At 44.4% G+C, this 15,864-nt stretch overlaps 1 long non-coding RNA gene across 1 annotated transcript in view; it reads right to left on the reverse strand.

The window, feature by feature from the left end:
* Positions 1 to 841: 841 nt before the first annotated feature.
* The window catches only part of LOC105498754 (uncharacterized), a 112,348-nt gene continuing 97,325 nt past the window's right edge, over positions 842 to 15,864 (reverse strand). Inside the window, exon 4 of the long non-coding RNA XR_011612374.1 lies at positions 842 to 950. This is a non-coding gene — a long non-coding RNA (uncharacterized lncRNA). The remainder of the gene's footprint in view (positions 951 to 15,864) is intronic.

The following is a 15,864-nucleotide window of genomic DNA, read 5'->3' on the forward strand; positions in this document are numbered from 1 at the left end:
ATTTCTCTATTTTTTTCTCTTTGAGTATGTCCACAAAGACATGAAAAGGGAAAAAAGATTTAGAAATGATGAGCACCTAATATAAATGAGGGTAACTTTAGATTAGGGGTCTGCAAACTATAGCCTGCATACAAAATCTAGCCCTAATAAAGTTTTATTGAAACACAGCCACGCCTATTTGTTTACATGTTGTCCATGATTGCTTTCATGGTACAGCTACGGAGCTGAGTTGTGACAGAGACAATCTGGCCTATTTTAGCAAAGACTAAAATATTAACAACCTCGGCCAGGTGTGGTGGCTCACCAACGCGAGAGGATTGCTTGAGATCCAGAGTTCCAAGCCATCCTGGGCTACATGGAGAAACTCTGTCTCTACAAAAAATACAAAAAATTAGCTGGGCGTGGTGGCATGCACCTGTAGTCCCAGCTATTTGAGAGGCTGAGGTGGGAGGATCGCCTGAGCCTGGGAGGTCGAGGCTGCAGTGAGCCACGATCATGCCACTGCACTCCAGCCTGGGCCATAAAGTGAGACCCTGTCTCAAAAAAAGTAAAAATAAAAATAAAATGTTTTATGACCTCTACATGTACAGCAAAAGCTTGCAGAACCCCGCATAGAGATGGTGAAATTGGGAGTGGAGGCGGTGCTTGTTTTTTGTGTTTTACTTTCTTCTTTGTTATTTGTTGTATTTGCAGAATGTTTTTCAGTGAGCAGTATAATTTTAAATAAAACAATAAAGCCGTTTTTGCATTTTAGAAAGATTACCCTCTACTCGCATATCAAGGTACTGGTCTGCTATAGATAAGAAGTTAGGCCAAATGACCTTCCAGCTTACCTAGGCTTCATGCCCTTCTAGAACAAGGCTCCTCCATCAGAGAAGCTGGTGTTTCTCTGAAGCCTGGAGACACAGCGAACTGGCTGCTGTAGGAATCTGGGCAGGTTTGGCAGGTGCCTGTCAAAAGGAGCCAGTTATGTCACTGGTTTTGGCAAACAATTTGAGAACTCTCCAAATAATAAGACTATGGATCAGGGAAGGCAGAGGAGGAGGGGGAAAAAAAAAAAAAACTTTCTATTTAGCATTTGCCAGAATTACAACCTTCAGTAAATACCACATAACTCATTAAGAAATTCCTCATTTACTGAAACTAAAATGGAAGCGGCCCAAGAACCAGAAGACAAGCAAAGCAAAGCAGTCCCGCTCATGTGTTTCAAATCTATTTCTCAACTGCATGCTAATTTTTCTGTGCCCAAATAAAGCCCTTTTCTCAAGGACTCAAATTATGAAATGTTTCGGATTCTACACAATCCAAAGAATAGTCAGAGGCTGTGAAATTCCATCTGATCCACTTGTGAGAGACCCTGTCACACTGAAGACCCCGAGACAAAAAAAGAAGCCGCCCACCTGTGACCACTTTGAGCCTCTGCTCTTCGGCCTCTGGGCCTCCCCGCTCCAAGGAGCTTTCCAGCAAAACACCTCCGTGACTATTTAAGCCACCAAAGCAATCCCAGCATGGTGTGAACGCCCACCCCTGCTCTGCCTATCACCTTGCTGGGTATACATTATTAATTAATTATGGAGCATTCCAAGGGCACAGGGGAATAATTCTGCAGGATGATCTATCAGCCCTTAGAAACCAGGAGAAAGATTAAGACCCATGAATTAAGAGTTTTCATGATTCAAGATGTTTTCTGTCTTGAAATAATTAATAATGTTGATTTTATTCCCTCATTGAGTAAATGCGCTTATTCCAAGAACAGTAAATCTCCCCAACTCCAATAGCAATCAGAATAAAAAGCTTTCCAACAGAGATTTTCTGCTTCCTTTCTGATTAGAAAGCAACTTTATTTTTTAGGGAAAGGGAAAATCTGTATTATGGACCATTTTTACTAACAATGCTAACTAATCAACTTACTATATCTAAAAAGAGAATCATGAAAAATTTTTCTTCATGCGTCTTCAGGGTTCTTACACAATCAAAAGGTTTAAAACTCAGGTTTGGTAGGTAATAATAATCAAATTATTTTTTGTTCTCTTTTTCTTTTTTTTTTTTTTTTTTTTGACAGAGTCTCACTCTATTGCCCATTGGAGTGCAATGGCGTAATCTCGGCTCACTGCAATCTCTGCCTCCCGGGTTCAAGGGATTCTCTGGCCTCAGTCTCCTGAGTAGCTGGGATTACAGGCGCATGCCACCACACCCGGCTAATTTTTGTATTCTTACTAGACACAGGGTTTCGCCATGTTGGCCAGGCTAGTCTCGAACTCCTGACCTCAGGTGATCTGCCCACCTCAGCCTCCCAAAGTGCTGGGATAACAGGCTTGAGCCACGGCGTCCAGCTGTCCTTTTTTCTTTAAAAAAAATTGTTTTTCACTCTGTCCTTCTGGTCTGAAATAATTAAATTAGTTGAACATTCAACACAAGTTGAAGCTGTCTACGAAAAATGCTTATAAATTCTTATGAATCAAAAAGAAGATATTTCTTCTGAAGATTTTTACTTTTGCTCAAATATTGTTCCTTCCTATTTCATTATCAGTCATCCAGACGTTCAGTAAAATCAAGGCTATTCTCCCAAATCGACATAATATTATCTGTTTTGCACTGCCTTACCACCCATCACAATCTCACAGAATCCCTTCTTTATTTCTTGTATTTATTTATTTATTTAAGACAGGGTCTGGCACTGTCGTCCAGGCTGGAGTACAGTGGCATGATCTTGGCTCACTATAGCCTCTCTCCCCAGCTCAAGTGATCTTCCTGCCTCAGCTTCCCTGAGTAGCTGGAACTACAGACGTGTGTCACGGCACCCAGCTAATTTTTGTATTTTTAGTAGAGACAGGTTTTCCCCATGTTGCCCAGGATGGTCTCAAATTCCTGAGCACAGGCCATCCATCCACCTCGGCCTCCCAAAATACTAGGATTACAGATTTGAGCTACCTCAACCAGCCAAAAAAAAAAAAAAAAAAAAAAAAAACCAGACCACATGGCAATTTGGCAATTAACTTTTTTTTTTTTTTTGAGAAGGAGTCTCCCTCTTGTCACCCAGATTGCAGTGCAATGGTGCCATCTCAGCTCACTGCAACGTCTACCCCCCGATTCAAGTGATTCTCCTGCCTCAGCCTCCCGAGTAGCTGGGATTACAAGCGTGCACCACCACCCCCAGCTAATTTTTGTATTTTTAGTAGAGATGAGGTTTCGTCACGTTGGCCTGGCTGGTCTCGAACTCCTGACCTCAAATGATCCACCCACCTCGGCCTCCCAAAGTGCTGAGATTACAGGCTTGAGCCACCACACCCGGCTGGCAATTGATCTTTTTAAGAAAAAAGAAAGAAAACTCTTAGACATATTTCTTTTTTTTCCTTTTTTTTTTTTTTTTTTTAATTGAGACAGTCTCACTCTGTTGCCCAGGTTGGAGTGCAGTGGCACAGTCTTGGCTCACTACAACCTCCGCCCCCTGGGTTCAAGGGATTCTCCTGCTTCAGCCTCCTGAGTAGCTGGGATTGCTGGTGCCCACCCCTACTCCCAGCTAATTTTTGTATTTTTAGTAGAGACAGGGTTTCACCATGTTGGCCAGGTTAGTCTTGAACTGCTGACCTCAGGTGATCTGCCTGCCTCAGCTTCCCAAAGTGCTGGGATTACAAGCGTGAGCCACTACACCCGGCCCCCAGTTCCTTTTTTTGCCCTTCCATCTGCTGCCATGTGAGGACACAGCAAGGAAGCACAGCATGAGGAATGGGATCTTGGCAGACACCGAATCTGCCATTGCCTTGATCTTGGCCTTCCCAGCTTCTAGAACTGTGAGAAAATACATTTCTGTGTTTTATAAATTACCCAGTCTTGGGTATTTTGTTATAGCAGAACAAATGAACAAAGACATACACTGAACATTTTGAACGATATGTTGTAGAGACTCTGGATTTTGTTTTTCTCTAAAAACTGTGATTTTTTTTTTTCTGATAAGCAGTTAAATTACTAACATGTCATATTGATCCTGTCAAGCTTGGGTTTTGGCTTTCTTAAGGCAGGTCTATTTCATCTTTGCTCTCAGCCCTACAGCATGTCCCTTATTCCTGGGACATAGTCATTTCCCCTAAGGTGAGTGTTGTTTTAGGTCTCAAATAAAGGTTCACCTCTACTTTGGTTGAATCAGAACTCCAAATCTCCCTGACAGATCAGACTTCGAAAATCACTGCTTACCTCTCAGTGCCCTAGAAGCTGTTCTCAGCTAGACTTTTCAGAGTCTCAGTCAATAAATATGCAACTAAAGATCTTGCCAAGGACCTAAAGGAAGCTACTAAACAGATTTCTGATTGTTTCTCTTCAATTGCCTTCTCTCTGATATCCAAACCTGCAGGTTCAAGCAGTCTTATCTACCCTCACTTTCTGTCTTCATTTTCTCCACCTAGCAAGACTTCAACTATCTGGTTGGGCTCCATTTCCCTACAGTTTGGAAAATGTCTCAAGCAAAAAGTCAGTATTGGTTAGGCATGGTGGCTCATGCCTGTAATCCCAGCACTTTAAGAGGCTGAGGCAACATGGTGAGATCCCATCTCTACAAAAAAGAAAAAATTAGCTGGGCATGGTGGCACATGTCTGCAGTCTCAGCTACTCAGGAGGCTGAGGTAGGAAGATCACTTAAGTCCAGGAAGTCGAGGCTTCAGTGAGCCATGATCGCACCACTGCGCTCCAGCCTGGGTGACAGAGCAAGACCCTGTCTCAAAAAAACAAACTACAGGCTGGCCATGGTGGCTCATGCCTGTAATCCCAGCGCTTTGGGAGCCCAATGTGGGTGGATCACCTGAGGTCAAGAGTTCGAGACCACCCTGGTCAACCATGGTCAACATGGTAAAATCTCATCTCTACTAAAAATACAAAAATTAGTCAGGCATGGTGGTGTGCACCTGCAATCCCAGCTACTCAGGAGGCTGAGGCAGGAGAATCACTTGAACCTGGGAAGCGGAGGTTGCAGTGAGCTGAGATCACACCATTGTACTCCAGCCTGGGCAACAGAGGGAGACTCTGTCTCAAAAAAAAAAAAGGAAAAAAAAGGGCAGCATGAAAGTGGACCTCACTTTGTGTGCCTTCTTTCAAGAATTGCAGTCCTGTGATGTCCACTGTCCAATGCCTAAGAACACTTGTTCATATATTTTGCCCAGCTTTATAATGCTGATAGCATAAAAATAAACCTGTTGCTCTGTCTTGGCAAGGGCTGAAAGTGCTTTGTAGGGCTGGGAGCGTTGGCTCACGCCTGTAATCCCAGCACTTTGGGAGGCCGAGGTGGGCGGATCATCTGAGATTAGGAGTTCGAGACCAGCCTGACCAACATAGAGAAACCCCATCTCTACTAAAAATACAAAATTAGCCAGGCGTGGTGGCGCACACCTGTAATCCCAGCTACTCAGAAGGCTGAGGCAGGAGAATCGCTTGAACCCAGGAGGCAGAGGTTGCGGTGAACCATGATCACGCCATTACACTCCAGCCTGGGCAACACAGTGAAACTCTGCCTCAAAAAAAAAAAAAAAAAAAAAAAGTGCTTTGTATTTTAACACTTCAGTAATGTTCACTTTTCTAGAATAACAAAGGCCTCTAATGCAAAAGTCATCAAACACCAGTTTAAAATAAGTCCTAAACTGGGAATGAGAAGACCAGGTTACTCCATGAGTTCTTTTACTGCCTAGTTGTCATTTAAGCTCCCTGATCCTCAGTATTCAACTCTGTAAAAACAAGCTAAGCTACACGATTGCTGATGTCTCTTTTAGCTCTAGTGTAATATAATTCTTCTGTTCCCATTATGGACATTGGATTAATGAGCTGTACTACTTCAGGAATCAAATCAGCAGTTCCTCGTGAAGGCAAATTTTTTTTTTTTTTTTTTTTTTTTGAGACAGTCTCACTCTGTCACCCAGGCAGGAGTGCAGTGGCGTGATCTCAACTCAATGCAACCTCCACCTCCCAGGCTCAAGCAATTCTATGCTTCTCCTGAGTAGATGGGACTACAGGCGTGCACTGCTACACCTGGTTAATTTTTGTATTTTTAGTAGAGACAGGGTTTCACCACGTTGTCCAGGCTGGTCTTGAGCTCTTGAGAACTCTCAAACTCTGGCCTCAAGTGATCCACCCTCAGCCTCCCAGAGTGCTGGGATTCAAAACCTGAACCATCACGCCTGGCCAGGCAAGTCGTTTCTAAAGTTCTCAGTTCAGACGGCCTATTGAGAAACTGTTGAGCCTCCAAGCTCTCTGGAAGTCCTCTCTGATGCTTGGACAGTGGTGCAGGGAGGTACAGGTCAGTACAGAGGGTGAGAGCCTGTAAGCAAGATGGAGGAGCATGGGTGGTGGACCAAGTAAGACTTCAAAGCCCAACTCACCCAGCTTCCAAACTCACAGTGAGTTCCTATCACTTCTGAATCTGTTGCCTCATCTGTGAAATGGCTAACATGATGCTGCCTTGCCAGGGTATTCTGGGGATCAAATGAGATAATGCACAAGTTTGGAGTAAACTTGGAAGATATTTTTTTCACTGATATTTAAAGATGCATAAGAAGTCCCTTAGTGGCCTCTGAGACATGGAGACTCATACATTAAGGTTTTGAAAGTCTTCCTCACCACCTAATCTCCACCACCTCTCCTACACAGATGGGGAGCAGTCGGTGTTCAGCAGAAACCCCCAAGGTGGCACCTTGTCACCTATCCCCTTCCTTAAGAAGTAATCAGATTGTCATGTGACACCAAAAAGAAGAGAAGACTTGGATCAATTAACACTATGTCAAGAAGAGAGTGGAGTAAGTCTATTGGATGTTGAGGAATACAGATAGGGTCAGGGGCATGCACCTTTAGTCTCAACTACTCAGGAGGTTGGGGCAGGAGGAGCTCTTGAGCCCAGGAGTTCAACACCAACCTGGACATCATAGTGAGCCTCTTTAAAAAGGAATAAAATAAAATAAAGATATTGAGGAATGCAAAAAAAAAAAAAAAAAATCTCAATCCTGGTCTCTTCAATCTCTCTGCCTACCCACCCAGTGTCTTCTCAGAACTAAAGAGATGCAGGGCTTTGGATCCCAGAGGGAGGTTGCCTGAGCCACTCATGAGGACTGGCTCCAGAGGAGAATGACTGAGAACTCCAGAAAACCCAACGAGGAGCACCTTGGACTAAGTGAGGCACACAGGGTGGAGAATTGCCTTTCTTTGAAGGCCCCAGCTGTCTGGACTGGATCATAAGGCAGAGACCACATGGTCCAATGGATGGATGGAGGACAATCTGTGTGCAGCAGCGCCCCCAAGTGGCGGTGATGAGCAGCTGCAGAGCTGCAGACCAACACTACGACTTTTTTCCCCACTTGAAAATTGAACTTTGGAGAAATTTCCTTTTAGACTGCAAAAGATTCATAAAGATTCACAGATGATCCCTAAAGGAGAGAGGACCGGCCCCAAAAATGTGATAATGAGCTTTTTGCCAATCTAGTGGATGGTATGTTGTAGATAAGTTCATACTTACTACATGCATGAAAACCAGTGCTCAACACATAGTAAATACTCAGTTAATCATCATTACGAATAAATGAGAGCTTAATCAAATAAGGATTAAGGTATATATGATGGGGACATGACTTATTAGTCAAAATGATGTCGACTAAAATGCAAGCTCCAAAAGAGTAGAATTTGACCAGGCGCAGTGACTAACGCCTATAATCCCAGCACTTTGGGAGGCCAAGGCCAATGGATCACTTGAGGTCAGGAGTTCAAGACCAGCCACATAGTAAAACCCCGTCTCTACTAAAAATACAAAAATTAGCCGCGTGTGGTGGTGGGCGCCTGTAATCCCAGCTACTCGGTAGGTTGAGGCAAGAGAATCACTTGATCCCAGGAGGCAGAGGTTGCAGTGAGCCAAGATCACATCACTGCACTCCAGCCTAGGCTACAGAGCAAGACTCCGCCTCAGAGAAAAAAAAAAAAAAGGTAGAATTTTTGTTTCTTTTGTCCACCGCTATATTGCCAGCATTTAGAACAGTGCCTGGCATGCACAACTTGATGAATATTTGTTTAATTGAATGTTAAATGAACTGGGTGGAGGACAGAGTCCAGGCCTCTTGTACCATGCCACACAGCTGTGTCTCAGGCCCTTTACTGTCCAGTGTATTCACCACCAGCGTGAAGAAAGACTGGGAAGGCTTGTTCGCCAAATTGGCCAAAATACCAAGCTGGGAGAAATAGTCACTATGCTGAATGACTTGTGACATGGTTTGGCTGTGTCCCCACCCAAATCTCATCTTGAATTGTAGTTCCCATAATCCCCACCTGTAGTGGGAAGGACCTATTGGGATGTAAGAGCATGGTTACCCCCACACAGTTTTTCTCATAGTGAGTGAGTTATCATGCGATCTGATGGATTTATAAGGGGCTTTTCCCCCTTTGCCCAGCATTTCTCTCTCTCCTGCCACCATGAGAAGAAAAACGTGTTTGCTTCCCCTTCTGCCTTGATTGTAGGTTTCCTGAGGCCTCCCCAGCCACGCAGAACTGTGAGTCAATTAAACCTCTTTCCTTTGTAAATTACCCAGTCTCAGGTATTTCTTCATAGTAGTGTGAGAATGGACTAATACAACTTCTATCAGGATACCAAACAAAAAGAACTCAAACTGGAAAACTTGGCTGAAACCAACAAGATAAAATGTAATTCATACAAATTCCCACATACACACTGAAAGAAAATCAAATGTGCAGTTTCAGGATGGAGAAGGCCTGCTTCGTGGCAGTCCCTGATGAAAGGCCTGGAAGGCTGGCAGCCAGGCCTATATTAGTGGCACTTGACAGAGCTGTGAAAAATCCTCACATGGTGGCAGATCCCTTCAGTGAAAGGGGGTGTCCAGAATAGGGACAAAGTGGCGGGACAGCTCTCCTGTTCTGCTTATAGAATGTCACATTCATCTGGGGTGTCACAGGGCTCAGGCCCAGAAAGGAAGGGAGGGACACTAAAAACAAAAGGACAAGGGTTGCTGTGGAGAAGAGATTGACAGAGGGACATGACTTATTGTTGTCTTCAACTATGTATAGTGCTGGGCACGATGGCTCACACCTATAATTCCAGCACTTTGGGAGGCCAAGGCTAGAGGATCACTTGAACCCCACAGTTTGAGACCAGCATGGGAAACATAGTGAGAACCTATCTCTCCTAAAAATAAAATAATTAGCCCAGCATGTTAGCACTTGCCTGTAGTCCCAGCTACCAAGCAGGAGGATCACTTGAGTCTCAAAGGTCAAGACTGCAGTGAGCCGCATTTGTGCCACTGCACTCCAGCCTGGGCAACAGAGCGAGAAGACCCTCTCTCAGAAAAATGTGTGTATATGTGTGTGTGTGTGTGTGTGTGTAACTGCCCTTGGTTCTGGGCACACCCAAAATACAAGGCTAAGACTATACTATGTGGAAATTACAAGGAAGCTTTAAAAGAGCTTTCCAGGCCAGGTGTGATGGCTCACACCTATAATCCCAGCACTTTGGGAGGCTGAGGGGGCAGATCACTTGAGGTCAGGAGTTCAAGTCCAGCCTGGCCAACATGGCCAAACCCTGTCTTTACTAAAAATACAAAAATTAGCCAGGAGTGGTGGTGTGTGCCCGTAATCCCAGCTACTTGGGAGGCTGAGGCAGGAGAAATACTTGAACCTGGGAGGTGGAGGGTGCAGTGAGCCAAGATTGCACCACTGCACTCCAGCCTGGAAGACAAAGCGAAACTCCGTCTCAAAAAAAAAAAAAACTTTCCAATTATCTAGAACTGTTTAGAGATAGTATTAGCTGTGTTAGAAAGTTATGGTTCCTTCTTTCAAAAAAAAAAAGAGAGAGGCGAATGAGAATTTCTATTTATTAAGTGCCTGCTGTATATGGTACGAGACCAGAAAATTCATATCATCTCCTTTCTTCTTTCTTCCCGCATGTATTATTAATACAGAATTCTTACATCCAAAACTATCTGTATCCATATCGACAGATGGGTGGTTAATTAGAGAAAAAAGTTAAGGCAAGGAATCATAAAAGATGATACATACCTTAAATATTTAACTCAACCTTCGGGAATGCATTTTTTTCAACCTTGACATAGAACCAAGTCCTGTCTTTGAGAATTGACCTACTAATTGGAGTCCGCGTGGTCTCCTTTCATAAACTCCAACCACGATTTCTACTTTCCATTTGTTTTTTTGTTTGTGGGGTTTTTTGTTTTGTTTTGTTTTTCAGAGACAGATTCTCACTCTGTCTCCCAGGCTGGAATGCAGTGGCAGGATCTCAGCTTACTGCAAGCTCTGCCTCCTGGGTTCAAGCGAGTCTCATGCCTCAACCTTCTGAGTAGCTGGGACTACAGGTGACAGTCACTACACCCGGCTAATTTTTGTGTTTTTAGCAGAGACAGGGTTTCCTCATGTTGGCCAGGCTGGTCTTGAACTCCTGACCTCAGGTGATCCACCCACCTTGGCCTCCCAAAGTGCCGGGATTACAGGCATGAGCTGCCGCACCCAGCTGTTTCCATTTCTTCAAAGTGGAGCAAGAATTTAAACTCTGTTATGCAGCAATCTGAGAGGAGACTTTTACCTGGCTTTTATTGTTTTTCCCAGGCCTCTACAATCATCTCCTAATTTAAAAGCCAGTTTTTTATCAGCTCACAAACTTCAAGCCTTTACATTGCGTTTAACCATTTCAGAGAAAAAGTAGAGACAACTCCATTCTTTTGGCATTCATATTTCCTCAGTTTACATAATGTTTGATTAAATTATATGATTATGTTGTCTGGTAGAGCTGACCTGGGCAGGCCTGGGAGAGAACATGACTGTGGATTGGTTCCCTCGCAGCTGCTGGACAAGTCCATGCGTAGCTCCCACAGTGCCTCCAACCAACCCTGTGCTGCAAGCTACAGGCACCCATCAGCTCACAGGGTGGACAGCTAGCAAGTCAAGCTGCAGGGATGGTTCCATGGAAATCTGTTGAGAGCTTCCACTCTACCTTTCAATGGTAGAGTGTTCTGACCTTGGAAAGGTAAGTAATTCACCGAGGGTCAGATGGTTAACGATTCTCTCTACTCCAGACCTACACTGTCTCCGCTGGGCCACTGCAGAGTCTGAGTAAATGCTGTAACCGCTCGATGGCTTCTTCCTGCCTGCTGCACAGACAAAATCAACTCACTGAGACCACAGCATCGCAGTAAAGAGAGTTTAATTGACACAAGACCAGATCACGCAGGAGAACTGGAGTTATCACTCAAATTAGTCTCCCTGAAGGCTTGGAAGTTAGGAGTTTTATGGACAATTTGAGGGGCAGGGGCTTGGGAATGCGTGCTGCTGATTGGTTGGGGATGCAATCATGGGGGTGCGGGAAATGGTCCTTGTATGTTGAGTCTGCCTCTGGGTGGGGCCGCAGGATCAGCTGAGTCATGAGTCATGAGTCCAGGTGGGATCAGTCAGGAAGATATCTTAAAAGACCAGGCTGGGTTCAGTGGCTTACACCTGTAATCCTAGCACTTTGGGAGGCCAAAGTGGGCATATCACCGGAGGTCCAGAGTTCAAGACCAGCCTGGCCAACATGGTGAAACCCCGCGTCTACCAAAAATACAAAAATTAGCTGGGCGTGGTGGCAGGCGCCTGTAATCCCAGCTTCTTGGGAGCCTGAGCAGGAGGCTGAGGCTTGAACTCAGGAGGCAGAAGTTGCAGTGAGCTGAGATTGAGCCATTGCACTCCAGCCTAGGCAACTCCGCCTCAAAAAAAAAAAAAACCAACCTTAGGTTCTACAATAGTGATGTTATCTACAGGAGCAATTGGGAAAGTCACAAATCTTGTGACCTCTGGCCACATGACCCCTGAGCAGCAAGGAATTATAGAAATTAGACCCTTCTTATCAGAACTCAGGCCTCTCTCATAATCCCAACACTGTGGCCTTTCATTAGTTTTACAAAGGCGATTTAGTTTGCAGAAGGGATATTATCATCTCTGCTTCAAGGTTAAACTATGAACTAAATTCTTCCCAAAGTTAGCTTGGTGTATGCTCAGGAATGGCCAAGGACAGCTTGGAGGTCAGAAGTAAGATGGAGTCAACTGTATCAGATTTTTTTGTTGTTTTTTGTTTGTTTGTTTTGAGACGGAGTTTCACTCTTGTTGCCCAGGCTGAAGTGCATTGGTGCCATTTCGACTCATCACAACCTCTGCCTCCCAGGTTCAAGCAATTCTCCTGCCTCAGCCTCCTGAGTAGATGGGATTACAGGCATGCGCCACCATGCCTGGCTAATTTTGTATTTTTAGTAGAGATGGGGTTTCTCCATGTTGGTCAGGCTGGCCTCAAACTCCCAACCTCAGGTGATCTGCCCACCTCATCCTCCCAAAGTGCTGGGATTACAGGCGTGAGCCACCGCACCTGGCCTCAGATTTCTTACCGTCATAATTTTGCAAGAGCAGTTTCAATACTAAATGTACAGTAGTCCTGATCCTGTCAAAGGACTCCAGTACTGAGGAGAAGGTGAGCTGAATAATCTCCAAGGCCCCTCTGACTAAGAACTTGTGAGGATCTCAACTTCACTATTCTTCAGGGCTCTGTGTTTGTTTGGGGCTAAAAAGTTGTGCTGCGTTTTAAATGTCCCTTCAATGCATCTTTGCAAATGCATGTATTGGGAGACATTAGGAGATAACCTCAGAAGCCTAGACCTCAAATCAAAGGTCAAAAGACATTTTTGAGCTAATTCTAAAGAAATTTGAGTATGAATCAGAATTATATGATATTGAGAAGTTATTATTTTTTTCTTTTTTTAAAACAATTTTAATATTTTTAAAATATTTTATTTTTATTGAGATGGGGTTTTGCTATGTTGCCCAGGCTGGTCTTGAACTCCTGGGCTTAAGAGATCCTCCAGCCTCAGCCTCCCAAAATCCTGGGATTGCAGGTAGGAGCCACCATGCCCGGCCTGAGAAGTTATTATTAACATGTAATAAAGGCACAGAAGAAACGCCCCATGTAGGGGGAAATGACTAGAAACCTGAATATTTGCCTTTTTCAAGCTAAAATTTTAGCAAAGACAAAGACAAAAAACGAAAGTATGATAATTTTTCTATAGCAAAATCTCTTCTCCCCCTTGGCATGTGAAGTAAGAGCTATGTGGCAAAATCTTGATAATTGTTGACTCTAAGTAGTGGATAAATAAGGATTCATTATACTATCCTCTTTACTTTTGTATATAGTTACATTTTTCAATAATAAGAAGAGTTTCGAGTTTACATCTGTGTCTGCTCCCCATGGTTATGACATTAGGGTCAAAAGCACCTTCGGAGCCCTCACCCTCACTCCACATGGGTGGTAAAAGCTGGACTGGAAGAAGGAGGGGCCTTACCGGGCACAGCATCTGCTTCCCGGCCCAGGAAAAGCCAGCAACATCTTGAAGAAATAAATGCATACAAAGATCAACAGCTTGAACGGGTGGATTTCAGGGCCCGTGTGCTTCACACTGAGTCATCACTTCCACAATCACAATCTCTCACTTGGAAGGAACCAAAAAAAGCACCCCTAACCCTTGGATTCCAAACTTCATTGGGTTCTTCTGAGGTGTATTAAACCCACAGATTCCGGGGCTCTCAGCTAGACCCATAGAATAGACCGAGCTGTGTGGCAGGACCCCGGAATCTGTGTTAATTTATTTCTCTGGTGATTCTGGGACAGCCCTGAACTGGAGGCCTGGGAGCCTCTGAAGTGGATCAACGTCCCAATCCCACAAAGGAGAACGTGGCCCAGAAGGGCTTTGTAACCGGCCGAAGGTGACATCCCTGCGACTTCCTTTCTCTTTTCACAGCCATGCCCTCCGAGAGACCCCTCAGAAAGAGTGGGCCCCTGGAAATGCGCCAGCACGGGAAAGAGGACAGCCAAACTCTCCATGAATGCACGTCCCATCCTTGGCCTGGGGGACTCGCAGCACCCCCGAGCACCCGTGCCTGGCAGACACAGCCAGGCTCCTTGCCTCCAGGTCCCTCACATGGTGTTAGGCCCAAAGCAGCCCAGCTTCTCCCTCTGATCCGGCCTCCGTGATATTGACCCCTGCCTCCCGCTAAGCAGCTCTTGGATGGGAGATGTTCTAATGGGAAAGAAGACAGGGAGGAGCCAGAAGATATCTGTTACAGCCATTACTTTCCACTCAGGATCCTATTTTGCATCTTCACTTGAGGCCCGTAAATTGAATCTTGAGGGAGGGGCCCCCAGAAATCCGCAGCGAGAAGTTCATAAAACCAGAACAGGATGCCCTGGGCCAATTAAAGTGAAACACTGCCACCAAGTGGCCGCTTTAGGTCATCACGGGCTACCAGCTCCTTCCAGAACACCTGCCTCTGCCAGAGACAAAAAGCATGATAGAGCAGGTGGGCATGCCCTTCCCTTCTTTTTCTAAAATTATTTTACTTATATTAATAGAAATACATTCACATGGTATAAAACTCATAAGGTCCAAAGTGGTCCTGGTGATTGCCTCCAGAGCTAATGTGGATCCAGCTGAATGCCTAGTTAGGGGTCTGCATTAGGCCTTTAACACTGTCATGCCTGCCATCTCACCAGTATCGTCTGTTGCTCCTTGTCCATAGGGGTTCTGTTCCCAAGTGCCCAGTGCTAATCTCCCTCTTAGCATTTACTACAAATCTGGGTTGTTTCAGCAGCACCAAAGACCTGAGGCTAAATAAATTCTGCAACTCCTACAAGCCTTCCTGGTTCTGAACAATCCGGAGCATCCGCCCACGGGTAGAGTGATAACCAAATGAGCTTCAGTTGTCCTGAGATCCCAGATAAGCAAAACTGTTACAATCCTGAAATGCGTGATCAAGGGAGCCAATAGAATCTCCTCTCAAGATCTTAGCAATTGGATTAAGTTACAAAAGTATGCCATGTATCATAGTGAATCTCAAATGCCATAAAAGACAAAGCAAAACTAATTAATATGGGAGTCTGAGGACTGCCTTGCATTCAAAACTCACTTTCCAATGTACATTGTTTGTGTTTTGCTATGACTATTTAATTCATTCATATAAGGTGTGTATATTATACACCTATTTAGGTGAGCCACATATGCCACACTTTCTACTGCTCTTAACATAATGGTAGCTTAGAGATTATTAGGCAAAATATTTCCAATAGCTGCTGTTTTGTCAACTGATAGTTTACATAATTAATTGGACGCATGGCAAGTTTTAACTTTTGTCCTTGTTACATAATGGATCATTTTGAAATCAACTAAGAAACTGTCCTTTAGTTTTTAATGATGGGCAAATGAAAGTAATGCCACTCAGCAGTATTTGATTTTAAGGAATCAAACAATCGTGATTTAGAATAATGGAAAATGGAAAAGCCAGAATGTGAACAGGATCGTGGAATGTTAGAGCTGATGTCTAAGAGATGAAACCCTAGCACAACTCCTTTATTTTATAAGATGGGAACCTGAGGCACAGGAAACTGAAGAGGCTCGGCCATGGCCCTTCCCTCATGTCTCACATCTGCCACATGCTCCCTCCTAGGGCTACTGACCGAGAGTTCCGGGTCTCTGAGTAACTCAGCAACTACCTGGCTGTGAAACTCCGAGACACCATCCGACTCTCTCCGAGCCTCAATTTCCTCACCAGCAAAATGAAGAGATTGGACGATACAACATCTGTGATGCACCAATTTCCAAAAGAAACTCTTCCATACTCATAACATTCAACATTAAATGTGCATGAATCAATCGATGCACACAGATTTGCAACACTATCTGTTAAACACAAACTAGTCACACCCTGTCAACATTGGTTTTCAGTGAGACCCTGTCATCCAACATGGTCTGTAGTTTCATCAATCCGATTGGGCTGCAGCTGTACTGCAATTTCCTCCACAGCTGAGCTTGA

Source organism: Macaca nemestrina, chromosome 14 (genome assembly GCF_043159975.1).
Source record: "Macaca nemestrina isolate mMacNem1 chromosome 14, mMacNem.hap1, whole genome shotgun sequence".
Taxonomy (NCBI): domain Eukaryota; kingdom Metazoa; phylum Chordata; class Mammalia; order Primates; family Cercopithecidae; genus Macaca; species Macaca nemestrina.